The sequence below is a fragment of the Mustela putorius genome, unplaced genomic scaffold (assembly GCF_011764305.1).
Source record: "Mustela putorius furo isolate JIRA1106 unplaced genomic scaffold, ASM1176430v1.1 tig00003901_pilon_pilon_pilon, whole genome shotgun sequence".
NCBI classification, from domain to species: Eukaryota; Metazoa; Chordata; class Mammalia; order Carnivora; family Mustelidae; genus Mustela; species Mustela putorius.
Genome location: NW_025422049.1, coordinates 17,412,367 through 17,425,593, shown reverse-complemented (window position 1 = coordinate 17,425,593; position 13,227 = coordinate 17,412,367). Strand labels below are relative to the sequence as shown.

The 13,227-nt window shown below is 36.5% G+C and overlaps 1 protein-coding gene and 1 pseudogene across 4 annotated transcripts in view; both read left to right on the top strand.

Moving 5' to 3' along the window:
* Nucleotides 1–13,227, top strand: part of COL4A5 (collagen type IV alpha 5 chain) — a 255,574-nt gene that overhangs the window by 33,118 nt on the left and 209,229 nt on the right. The window lies entirely within an intron of this gene.
* On the top strand, nt 1,869–3,599 carry LOC106007465 (annotated as a pseudogene).

Sequence of the window (13,227 nt, the reverse complement as noted above, 5' to 3'; positions counted from 1 at the left end):
GATTTACTATTGCTGTTTTGCTATTTGTTTTCTGTATGTCTTATACCCTTTTTGCCTTTCATTTTCTCCATTCATTTATTCTTTTGTGCTTAATAGATTTTTTGTATTGTACCATTTTTATTCTCTCTTCATTCCCTTTTATTTATTCCTTTTACATATTTTCTTAGTAGTCACCCCGGGGATTAAAATTAATGTACTGGGGTGCCTGGTGGTTCAGTCAGTTAAGTGTCTGCCTTTGGCTTAAGTCATGATCCCAGGATCCTGGGATCAAGCCCTGTGTCAGGCTCCTTGTTCAGTGGGGAGCATGCTTCTCACTTTCTCCGCTGCTCATGCTCTTATCCCTTGCTATCTCTCTCTCTCACTCTCACATAAATGAATTCTTTAAAAAAATAAAATAAAATTAGTTTACTAAATTTATAACAATCTGATTTGAATTTATATCATATTGTCTTCTCACAAGTTACATCTTTATACATTGTGTGCCCTGTAACATATATTTATAATTGCTTTTTATGCATTTGGTTTTTAAACTATATATGAAATAAAAAGGAGTTACAAACTGAAAATACAATATACTGGCTTTTATATTTACCAAATAACTACCTTTACCAGAGATCTTTATTTGTTCCTAAGGCTCTGAGTTACTGTCCTTTCATTTCAGCTTGAAGAAATTCCTTTAACATTTCTTGTAAGTCAGTTCTACTGGCAATGAACACCCTCAGGTTTTATTTATCTAAGCATGTCTTAATTTTTGAAGGATGGTTTTTGCTAGATAAGCAATTCTTGAATTCCAGTGTTCTTTTACATTTAGTACTTAAATATGTCATTCCACTGCCTTCTGGCTTCCATGGTTTTTGATGAGAAATCACCTGTTAATCTTTTGAAAAATCTCTTCTGTTGAGTTGCATCTCTTTTGCAGCTTTATAGATTGTCTTTGTGTTTGTCTTTGACAGTTTGTTTAGGATGTGTCTCGGATCTCTTTGAGTTATCCTACCTGGAGTTCATTGAACTTCTTGGATGTATGGATTCATGTATAATCAAACTTGGGAAGTTTGTAGCTACTATTTCTTAAAATATTCTTAGAACAAATATTTAGGGGCACCTGCATGGCTCAGTTGCTTAAACATCTGAGTCTTGATTTCAGCTCAGGTCATGATTTCAGGGTCATGAGATTGAGCCCCACATCAGGCTCTGTGCTGAGTGTGGAGCCTGTTTGAGATTCTCTTTCTCCCCCTTCCACTGCCCCTTCCTACCCTGCCTCATGTGTGCTCTCTCTTTCTCAAAATAAGTAAATAAATAAAAATACTTTTAAAAAAGAATATTTGAATATTCTTTTTTGTTTTCTTGGGTACTTCTAAAGTGTATATTTTGTTCAGCTTGATGGTGTCCCACATGTCTTCTGGCTCTGCTCATTTATCTCCATTCTTTTCTTTCTGCCACTCAGACTGGATAATATCAATTGTTGTATCTTCAGATTTATTGATCTTTTTCTTCTGCCTCCTGATATCTGATGTTCAACACATTTACTGAAGTTTTCATCTCAAATATTGTGCTTTTTAGCTCTAGAATTTCTGGTTCCTCTTTTTACTTCCATGTCTTTGTTGATATTTACCTTTTGTTCATATGTTGTTTTTCTGGTTTTATTTAGTTCTTGGTCCATGGGTTTCTTTAGGTCTTTGAGTATGTTTAAAACAGTTGTTTTAGGGGCACCTGGGTGGCTCATTTGTTAAGTGTCTGCCTTTAGCTCAGGTCATGATCCCAGGGTCCTGAGATTGAGCCCCACTTCTGGCTCCCTGCTCAGCAGGTAGCCTGCTTCTCCTTCTCCCACTCCCCCTGCTTGTATTCCCTCTCTCACTATGTCTCTCTGTGTCAAATAAATAAATAAAATCTTTAAAAAAATTGTTTTGAAGACTTTGTCTAGCTTTTTTACAGTGGGTTTGCCATTAGAACACAGGTGTCATGAAAACTGCTACTAAACCTAAACCAAAATGGGAAAGGAAAAGACTAATATCAACATTGTCATCATTGGAGTTGTTGATTTGGACAAGTCTACCATTACTAGTCATCTGATCTACAAATGTGATGGAATCGACAAAGGAACTATTAAAAAATTTGAGAAGGAGGTTGCTGAGATGGGCAAGGGCTCCTTTAAGTATTCCTGGGTCTTGGATAAACTGAAAGCTGAACATGAATGTGATATCACCATTGATATCTCCCTGTGGAAATTTGAGACCAACAAGTATTATGTGATTATCATTGATGCCCCAGGACACAGAGACTTTATCAAAAACATGATTATAGGTAAATCTCAGGTTTCCTGTGCTGTCCTGATTGTGGCTGCTGGTGTTAGTGAATTTGAAGCAGGTATCTCTAAGAACCTGCAGACTCATAAGTAGGCTTACACACTGATATTAACAATTGGATTAATTGTTAATTGTTGGTGTTAACAAATGGATTCTACGGAGCCACCCTACAGCCAGAAGAAATATGAATAAATTGTTAAGGAAGTCAGCACCCACATTAGGAAAATTGGCTACCATCCTGATACAATAGCATTTGTGCCAATTTCTGGTTGGAATGGTGACAACATGCTGGAGCCAAGTGCTAATATGCCTTGGTTCAAGGGCTGGAAATTCGCCGGTAAAGATGGCAATGCCTGTGGAACCACATTGCTTGAAGCTCTGGATTGCATTCTGCCACCAGCTCATCCAACTGACAAGCCCTTGCATCTGCCCTTCCAGGACATCTACAGAATTGATGGTATTGGTACTGTCCCTGTGGACCCAAGTGGAGACTGGTGTCCTCAAAACTGACATGGTAGTCACCTTTGCTCCAGTTGATGCTAAAAGTTAAAACTGAAGTAAAGTTTGTTGAAATGCACCACAAAACTCTGAGGGAGGCTCTTCCTGGGCACAATGTGGGTTTCAGTGTCAAGAATGTATCTGTCAAAGATGCTTGTTATCCTGAACCATCAAGGCCAAATCAGTGCTGGATATGTACCTGTGCTGGATTGTCACTCAGCTCACATTGCTTGCAAGTTTGCTAAGCTAAAGGGGAAGATTGTTACTCTGGAAAAAAGCTGGAAGACAGTGCAAAGTTCTTGAAATCTAGTGATGCTGCCATTGTTAGGGTTAGGGTTCCTGGCAAGCCTATGTGTGTTAAGAACTTCTCTGGGGTATTATCCTCCTCTGGGGTATTTTACTGTTGGTGACATGAGACAGACAGTGGCTGTGGGTGTCATCAAGGCAGTGGACAAGAAGGCAGCTGGAGTAGGCAAGGTCACCAAGTCTGCCCAGAAATCTCAGCAGGCTAAATGAATATTACCCCCAATACCTGCCATCCCAGTCTTAATCAGTGGTGGGAGAACAGTCTCAGAACTCTTTGTGTCAATGGGCCATTTAAGTTAATGGTAAAAGATTGGTTATTGAAGGCAGTGCATCATAAAACCTTAAGGAAAGGAGAATTTTTCGTGGACCATTTGTTTTGTGTGTGGGGTCAATGTTAAGTTATTAGCTTTTATCTTTTTTTTTTAAATTTGACAGAGATCAAAAGTAGGCAGAGAAGCAGGCAGAGAGAGAGGGAAGCAGTCTCCCTGTTGAGCAGAGATCCTGATGCGGGACTCCATCTCAGGACCCTGAGATCATGACCTGAGCCGAAGGCAGAGGCTTAACCCACTGAGCAACCAAAGCACCCCATTAAGTTATTAGCTTTTAAAATCAGTACTTTTTGATGGAAACAACTTGACCAAAAATCTGTCACTTAATTTTGAGACCCAGTAAAACAAAAGTTTAATGAGAAAGAAATATATAAAAATAAAGTCTTTGTCTAATGATCAGCATCTGGACTTTCTCAGTGATAATTTCTGTCAATTTTTTTTTCTTAGACTACATTTTTCTTTTACTTTGTAATATTTGGTTGAAAACAGAATTAGATTATTTTAAATGTGGTAGCTGGAAATCAGACTTTGCCCTTCACCAGAGTTTCCTCATTTTTATTGTTGAGGGCTGCCGTTATTCATTTGTTTAGTGACTTTTACAATCAATGCAGAGCCTCTATCCCTTGTCATGTGTGGTACTAAAATCTGTGTTCCTTTAACTTGTGCTGAGATGGTGTTTTGATACATATTTCTCTGAATGCCAGGAACCAATAAAAGAGAGAGAGAAAAGGAGAACAAAAGAAAAAAAGAAAAGGGAGAAAAAATATCATCTGTTTCTGTGCTTTGGCTCTGTGTTATGGTACTCCTTTAACACTTAACCAGGACATTTGCAACTCTGCCTTGGCTTTCACTCCCTCCTTATATTGTGCTTGAAGATCAGCTAGAGTGAAAGCTTGAGTTTTTCTTAGGGTTTTCCTCTTGGCTTATATACCTGGCTTATTAAATTGCTTAGTATACATGGGCATTTTTTTTAATTTTTTATTTTTTATAAACATATATTTTTATCCCCAGGGGTACAGGTCTGTGAATCACCAGGTTTACACACTTCACAGCACTCACCAAAGCACATACCCTCCCCAATGTCCATAATCCCACCCCCTTCTCCCAAACCCCCTCCCCCCAGCAACCCTCAGTTTGTTTTGTGAGATTAAGAGTCACTTATGGTTTGTCTCCCTCCCAATCCCATCTTCTTTCATTTATTCTTCTCCTACCCACTTAAGCCCCCATGTTGCATCACCACTTCCTCATATCAGGGAGATCATATGATAGTTGTCTTTCTCTGCTTGACTTATTTCGCTAAGCATGATACGCTCTAGTTCCATCCAGGTTGTCGCAAATGGCAAGATTTCATTTCTTTTGATGGCTGCAGAGTATTCCATTGTGTATATATACCACATCTTCTTGATCCATTCATCTGTTGATGGACATCTAGGTTCTTTCCATAGTTTGGCTATTGTGGACATTGCTGCTATAAACATTCGGGTGCACGTGCCCCTTCGGATCACTACATTTGTATCTTTAGGGTAAATACCCAATAGTGCAATTGCTGGGTCATAGGGCAATTCTATTTTCAACATTTTGAGGAACCTCCATGCTGTTTTCCAGAGTTTAATGCCCTATTTTTCCCCAAAAAGCTCCATTGCTTTTCCTCCCAGGCTTTTGGTACCTTATCCACATTCCTCACCTTCAGTCTTTTGCCCCAGGCAACTGTGAGTTTTTCCTTTACCTTACAGTGTTTTTTCAAGATGCCTACAGCTCTACTTCCCTGTATCTTTTCCAAGTTACGTGAAACAAAGTTAAATGCCTTGCATCAGTCCTTCAGGTGGTTCCCTGACAGGTTAGAACAGACAAACAATTCTTCATGAATGAAATCTGCTCTGCTGCCCCTGGTACCAGGGATAAGGGTCCCACAATGAATGTGGCTACCCTCTTGAAAAGTGCCACTGAGCCAGGGAGGCAGCTAGGTAAGGACAAGCCAAATGACCACAGACATTTTAATTTGTATATTTCTTGATTCAACATTTGTTTGGTTATTGTAAAGCTTAAATCATTTTCCAGAGTTCTGACAAATTTGGTTTTGACAATTTCTTCTTGATTTTTTTGATGTTTCTGCAGAGGGACAGGTGATTAGAGTTTCCTACTGTACCATTTTATTGATGTCCATCCAGAAAGTTTTTAAATATATTCTCTCACTGCTTTTTGGAAACACAATCCATTCCCTATTGAGTTACTTTTCATTTTCTGGACCCTCTACTCTGTTTTGTTAATCTGCTTGCCTATCCTTACACAATCAGTATTATTGATTAGTCTTGATTATTATAGCTTTATTATAAGACTTGAAATCAGGCAGAGCAAATTTGTTTGGATTGTGTTTAATCTGCAGACTAATTGACAATGATACTGAATTTTTCTTTACATGTTTATGGTATGTTTATTTTTTAGGTATTCATTAATTTTTCTTGGCAATGACTTATACATTTCAGTGTACCAGTTTTATTATTTTTTGTAGTAACTTTTTATAGATTCTTCAGAATTTCCTATATGCCATTTTTTAAAAGAGACAGTTTTACTTTTACCTTTCCATTTTTTCTGCCTATTAGTTGTTTACTTGGCCTGTTCAGGATAGGACCTCCAGTACAATATTCAGTGGAAACAAGGAGAGCAAAGTGGTGAGATAGTTATTTCTGCCTTGTTTTGCTCGTTAGAGGGAAAGCATTCAGTTTTTTACTATTAAATGTCATGGTAGTTCAGTGGTTCTCAATGGGTGGGGAAATTTGCCCACAGAGGACAATTGGCAATGTCTGGAGACATTCTAGGTTGTTACGATTGGGGGCTGTTATTGGCATCTACTGGGTAGAGGCCAGAGATGCTGCTTAATATCCCATAATGCACAGTACCCCCACCCACATAATCTGCATGACAAAGAATCATCCAGGCCAAAATGTCAGTAGTGTCTCTGCTGAGAAACTGTGATAGTTGTGGGTTTTATGGGCTGCCTTTTATCAGATTAGAGAAGTTACCTTTTATTTCTAGTTAGGTGAGAAATTTAATAAAAAATGGCTACTAAAATTCTGCATCTACAGAGATGATTATATAGTATTTTTTCTTTTATTGTATTTTTAGAGATAATTACTATTTTAGTCCATTCAGGTTGTTGTAAGAAAGTATCATAGATGAGGGGAGAAATTTATTTTTCTCAGTTTTTGAGGCTGGAAAATCTAATATCAGAGTGCTGGCAGAATCAATGTCTGGTGAAGGCCCCCCTCCTGGTTCATAGATAGCTGGATCTGCTTCTTACATCCAAATCTGGATCATGGAAATGCACTTGATTTTTTTGGGATTTGTGTGACTAAACTGGCTCAAAGATTTCTCACGTTGGGAAATGTAGAAAATAATTTTTATGCCTTTGTTGATTATCTCATTACAGTTGGGCTGGAAAATACTATATAATATGACTTCATTTTATCTTGATTACATCTGCAAAGACCCTACTTCCAAATAAGCTCACATTCTGAGGACATGAGGTAGACCTGAATTTTGGGAAGACTATTCAAACCAGCACACCATGCATAAGAAAATGTTTTTTTTTTTGTTTTTTTTTTTTTAATTTTTTATTTTTTATAAACATATATTTTTATCCCCAGGGGTACAGGTCTGTGAATCACCAGGTTTACATACTTCACAGCACTCACCAAAGCACATACCCTCCCCAATGTCCATAATCCCACCCCCTTCTCCCAAACCCCCTCCCCCCAGCAACCCTCAGTTTGTTTTGTGAGATTAAGAGTCACTTATGGTTTGTCTCCCTCCCAATCCCATCTTGTTTCATTTATTCTTCTCCTACCACTTAAGCCCCCATGTTGCAGCCATCAAAAGAAAATGTTTTTAATTTAAATTTTACTTAGTTAATATACAATGCAATATTGGTTTCTGGAGTACTATTCAGTGATTCATCAAATACAATACCCAGTGTTCATCACAACAGGTACCCTCTCTTTTTTTGAGGTGGGGGCAAAGGGAGAAAGAATCTTACACCCAGCGTGAGCCCAACGCAAGGCACAGTTTCCTGAGCTAAAATGGAGTCAAATGCTTAACAGACTGAGCTACCCAGGTGCCCCACAACAAGTGTCCTCTTTAATACCCATCACCCATCTGGACCATCTCCCAACCACCTCTTTCCATCACCCCTCAGTTTGTTCTTTATCATTAAGAGTCTCTTAGGGTCTGTTTCCCTATCTCCTTTTTTCCTACCTTACCACATGTTCATCTGTTCCCTTGTATTCCACATGTGAGTGAGAACATATGGTATTTGTCTTTCTTTGACTGACTTATTTCATTTGGCGTAATATGCTCTAGCTCCATCCACATCACTACAAATGACAAGATTTCATTCTTTTTATTTGTATATATATATATAAATATATATATAAAATATATATTTATTTTATATCTCTATATATCTCTCTATATTTTATATATAAAAATATATTTATACATAATATAAATATTAGTGAGTAATATTGCACTGGATATAAATAGATAAAAGCTATATATATATAAAAATTTATATATATAAAAGCTATATATAAAGCTTTATATATTTACATATATATTTATATATATAAAAGTTATATATATAACTTTTATATATATATATTTATATAAGTTATATATATAAATATATATATTTATATATATGCACACACACAAACATATATATATATATATATATATATACACTCCACATCTTTATTCATTTTTCTGTTGATGGACATTTGGGCTCTTCATAGTTTGGCTATTGCATTCACCCTGAATCTGTATTTTTGTATCCTTTGGGTAAATACCTAATAGAGCAATTTCTAGATTATAGGGTAGTTCTATTTTTAACTTTTTGAGGAAACTCCAGACTGGCTGCACCAATAAAATTTTTTTTGAAGATTTTATTTATTTATTTGACAGCGATCACAAGTAGGTAGAGAGGTAGGCAGAGAGAGGGGGGGAAGCAGGCTCCCTGCTGAGCAGAGAGCCCCATGCGGGGCTTGATCCCAGGACCCTGAAATCGTGGCCTGAGCCGAAGACAGAGGCTTTAACTGAGCCACCCAGGTGCCACAGAAAATTTTTTGTTTATGCTTTCAAAAAGCATACTTTAAAAATATTTTCATCTTACTATCCTTTGGTCTAAATGCCAAATCTAAATAGTCCTATATGCAAATGTTCAGATAGACTGTCCAAGATTCATATAGGATTTCCCAAAGTTTTTAAAACAAGAAAATGTGGAAGAATATGATATCACTGTTACTTTTTCTAATTTAAATTTATCAGAATAAAGCAAATGATCATTACATTAGAAAGTGTTTGGAGGAGGAGGCTTGTGAGACAGTCATTAAACTTTTGCATTCCAATACATATGCCAGGTTGAGTAGTACATAATCTCCACACCCTCAAAGAGCCCACAGTTCATTTGAGAGACAAATTATAATATGGCATGATGAGTGCAATAGTAGAATTGTACATGGGGCACAGAATAAAATACCCATATTGAGTTCTAAAATTGTGTATGTGTGTGAGAAAGGGGAGGAAGGGAGAAAGGGAGGGTGAAAGAAAAAAGAGTTAACTGATAGTTTTCAGAGGAAAAATAAGTAAATCAAAGTTGTTTATTCCATATACACTAATTTGAAACTAATCACCCTCACAGTACTGTAATGTGATTCCATCATATGTATACAGTGTTGATTTATTTTTTCCAAACTGTCAATTCTCTGGCCAGGTATTCTCTTTTGGATCTGGAAGACCTGCTAAAGGTAAAGCTCTCATATAGCTAATCGGGAAACAGTGGGGAAATACTTAGAATACTTAACAATACTTATAATAACTTGAAAAATTACAATACCATGAAACAAACATCAGCCTGGCCAACTGCTGATTTTGTAACTGAAATAAGTTGTTTCCCTTGGTTTTTATCCTGCCCCAAGGTGTTTTTTAGACAGGAGAAATTAGCTATAATAATTTGCTTAAGAAGATATGCTGTGCGGGGCGCCTGGGTGGCTCAGTGGGTTAAAGCCTCTGCCTTCGGCTCAGGTCATGATCTCAGGGTCCTGGGATTGAGCCCCACATCGGGCTCTCTGCTCCGCGGGGAGCCTGCTTCCTCCCCTCTTTCTCTCTGCCTGCCTCTCTGTCTACTTGTGATTTCTCTCTCTCTGTCAAATAAATAAAATCTTTAAAAAAAAAAATGCCGGGCAATTGAGCAATTCCCCGGTACTTTAAGAAGATGTGCTGTGCTACTTTGGATTGTTTTTCTTTTTCTTCCCCCTCCCCACTTCCTGCTCTGCTTACATTTATTTTTGATTAGGTAATAGATTCAGGTGGCTCACATTTTGGTAGTTATAAAAGCCTATACAATTAAAAATTTCCCACTCTTCGTGTCTAGCCATATAGTTCTCCTTTCCAGAGGCAGCCTATGTTAACTTTTTTGTTTTTACTTTTAGAGCTGTTTCATGCATATAGGCATGGATGCTTGCAAACATACTTGCACTTACTTATGTTTCCTTATTTTTACACATTTACTTATGTTTCCTCATTTTTACACATTTTCTGTACTTTGCTTAAGATCATTACATATTAGTACATAAAGAGCTATGGCTATGTAGTCTTATTCAATTGTATGGATTTGCCATTACTCAACCAATCCTCTATTGAGAAATATGTAACTTGTTTTCTGGCTTTTTCTATTATATTTCTGCAACAAATAACCTTGTAATAGGTCATTTCAGATGTGTACTATCTATAGGATAAATTTCTAGAAATGGAATTACTGAGTTGGGTGGTATGTGCCTTTGTCATTTTGACGGATATTGTCAAATTGTCCTCCGTGGAGGTTGTACCTATACTGGCAAGAGATAAAAGTGCTTGTTTCCCCAACCCTCACCAGTACATTGTGCTATCAAACATTATATCTTTGCTAATATGATAGGTGAAAAATGGTATCTTGTTGAGATTTTAATTTGCATTTATTGTGTTCTGAGTAAGGTTAAACATCTTTTCATATATTTAAGACCTGTGATATTTATAAAAAATAATTCCCTTTTTATGATGGTTGGGATGCTACTGGATTGATGGCACAATATCTTTTCTCCTTAACTTATACCTATGGGCATGTTTTTTTTACGTAACAGAACAAGGGTAATTCCAAAGAGCACCTTTACATCAAACTCTAAGCCAGAACATTTTACATGTTTTAAAGAATCACTAGCTGGGACACCTGGGTGGCTCAGTTGGTTAAGCGGCTGCCTTCAGCTCAGGTCATGATCCCAGCGTCCTGGGATCGAGTCCCACATTGGGCTCCTTGCTCAGCAGGAAGCCTGCTTCTCCCTCTGCCTCTGCCTGCCACTCTGTCTGCCTGTGCTCACTCTCTCTGACAAAAAAAAAAAAAATTAAAGAATCACTAGCTTTTTACAATTAACTCACTATACAGCTAACATATCATATTTGACAAACAACTGAACCAACATCCCCTCATAATATTAAATGATTTAAATTACTCATAAGAAATTTAAGTCAATATTTTGTTACTTCTTAGTATTAAGTACTTACTGTACTTAAAGTTTTTTAATATCTTAAGAAAAATAGAATTATTCTTAGAAATTTACCAGTGTGTTAGAATTTACATAGACTTATTTAAAATTATGATATGTTCTCATTTGAAAGATGTGTTTGCAGTTTCCTTTCTCAATGCCTAAGACACATTGTAGGAAGGTTAGAAGTTAATGGTATATTTAAATGTGTTGGCTAATTCATAACTGGCTCTGGACTCTTTCGTATCATACAACAGATTGTTCCCCGAGCTTTGTCTATGGAACTGGATATCGCTTCTATTAAAGCACTTATCAATGTCTGCCATGTATCGTCATTAGCTATTTATGTGTCTGCCTTCCTCACTAGATTGTGAACTTCTAAAGGATATAATTTGTATTCCCCTTTAGCACTAGCTTAGAGCTTTGCATAAACTACATACTCATAAAATGTTTGTTGAATTGAATTGAATCACATTTACATTGGTGTTCTGAGGTTGCATGTTTAAAAACATTTTCCCACATATTTTCTAATTTCATTTTTATGTAAGGTCTTATTCTAATGCTGCTCGAGTTTCCTTTCTGCTAATATTGACTTTGTATTGAAATGAATTACTCAAAGTGCTTTTCTAATAATAGCATTGAAGAGGTAGATTTTTTCTTACTGTACATATTTCCTTACTGATCTTCATTTTCTTCCAACAAAGTTCTACTTTAATTGTAACCACAGGCAGTTCTAAATATTTACTGGTCAGTGGTGGGTAGATTGAACATTGTAGTAAGTTATATGCATTGATCTCACTAAGATTCTCAATTTATGTAGACAACTTGAAATGTGAAATTAAATTTATGGTCATTACTAATAAATTTATGGTCATTACTAATTTAGAAGTTTCTATAACAGAGTGAACTTTTCAAATGGCTTTTTAAACTTACATTTTTATTAAAATAATTGTGGATTCACATGCAGTTCTAAGAAATAATATAGAGAGATCCTTTGTATACTTTACCTATTTCTTCCCAGTGGTGATACCTTACAAAACTATTGTATACTATCATAACCAGGATGTTAATATTAACATGAAATACCAGTCTGTTCATATTTCACCATATTTACTTGTGTTCATTAGTGTGTGTGTTAGTTCTATATAATTTTATTACATATACAGATTCATGTGTCCTCCAGCACAGTTAAAATACTTCACAGTTCCAAAACCACAAGGATATCTGTATTGCGCTTTTATAACCACACACATCTCCATGCCCCACCCCCACTCTCCTAACTCATGGCAACCCATAATATGTTCTCTATTTCTAAAATTTTGTCCTTTCAAAAATGTTATATAAATATAATAATATAGTATATAACATTATGTGATTAGCATTTGATCAGCATAATTTCCTGGAGATACATCCAAGTTCTTCTGATTATCAAGTTTATTCCTTTTTATTGCTGAGTAATACTCCATGTTATGTATGTACTAGAGTTTGTTGAATCGATCACATATTGAAGGAAATCTCAGTTGATTCTAGTTTGGGGCTATTACAAATACTGCTGCTATGAATATTACTGTACAGCTTTTTGTGTAAACAGAAATTTTCATTTTTGGGGCTAAATGCTGTGTCATATGGTAGTTGTGTATTTGCTTTTCTAAGATATTGTGAAACTGTTACAGGGTAGCATTCTCTCTTTTTTAAAAGACTTTATTTATTCATTTGAGAGGAAGAGAGAGAGAGAGAGAGCACAAGCAGAGGGAGCGGCAAGCCGAGGGAGAAGCAGACTCCCTGCTTAGCAGGGAGCCTGATGTGAGACTCAGTCCCAGGACCCTGGCATCATGACCTGAGCCCAAGGTAGACACTTCACTAACCGAGCCACCCAGGTGCCCCCAGAGTAGCATTCTTATCCTAAATGAGTGATCCAATTTTTCCTTGTCTTCACTGGCATAGGCTATTGTCACTCCTTTTTATTTTTGGTGTTCTTACAGGTGTGTAGTGATAGCTCAGTTTGGTTTCAATTTGTGATTCTTTAATGGCTAATGATGTTAAACATTTTTTGATGTGCTTGGTTGCCATCTTTGTATCCTCTACAGTGAAATGGCTCTTCATTGCCTTTTGCCCATTTTCTAATTGGTTTGTTTCTTCTTTTTACTGTTGAGATTTTGAGTTTTTCATATATTCTAGATTTTAGTCCTTTGTTGGATATGTGGTTTGTAAATATTTTTT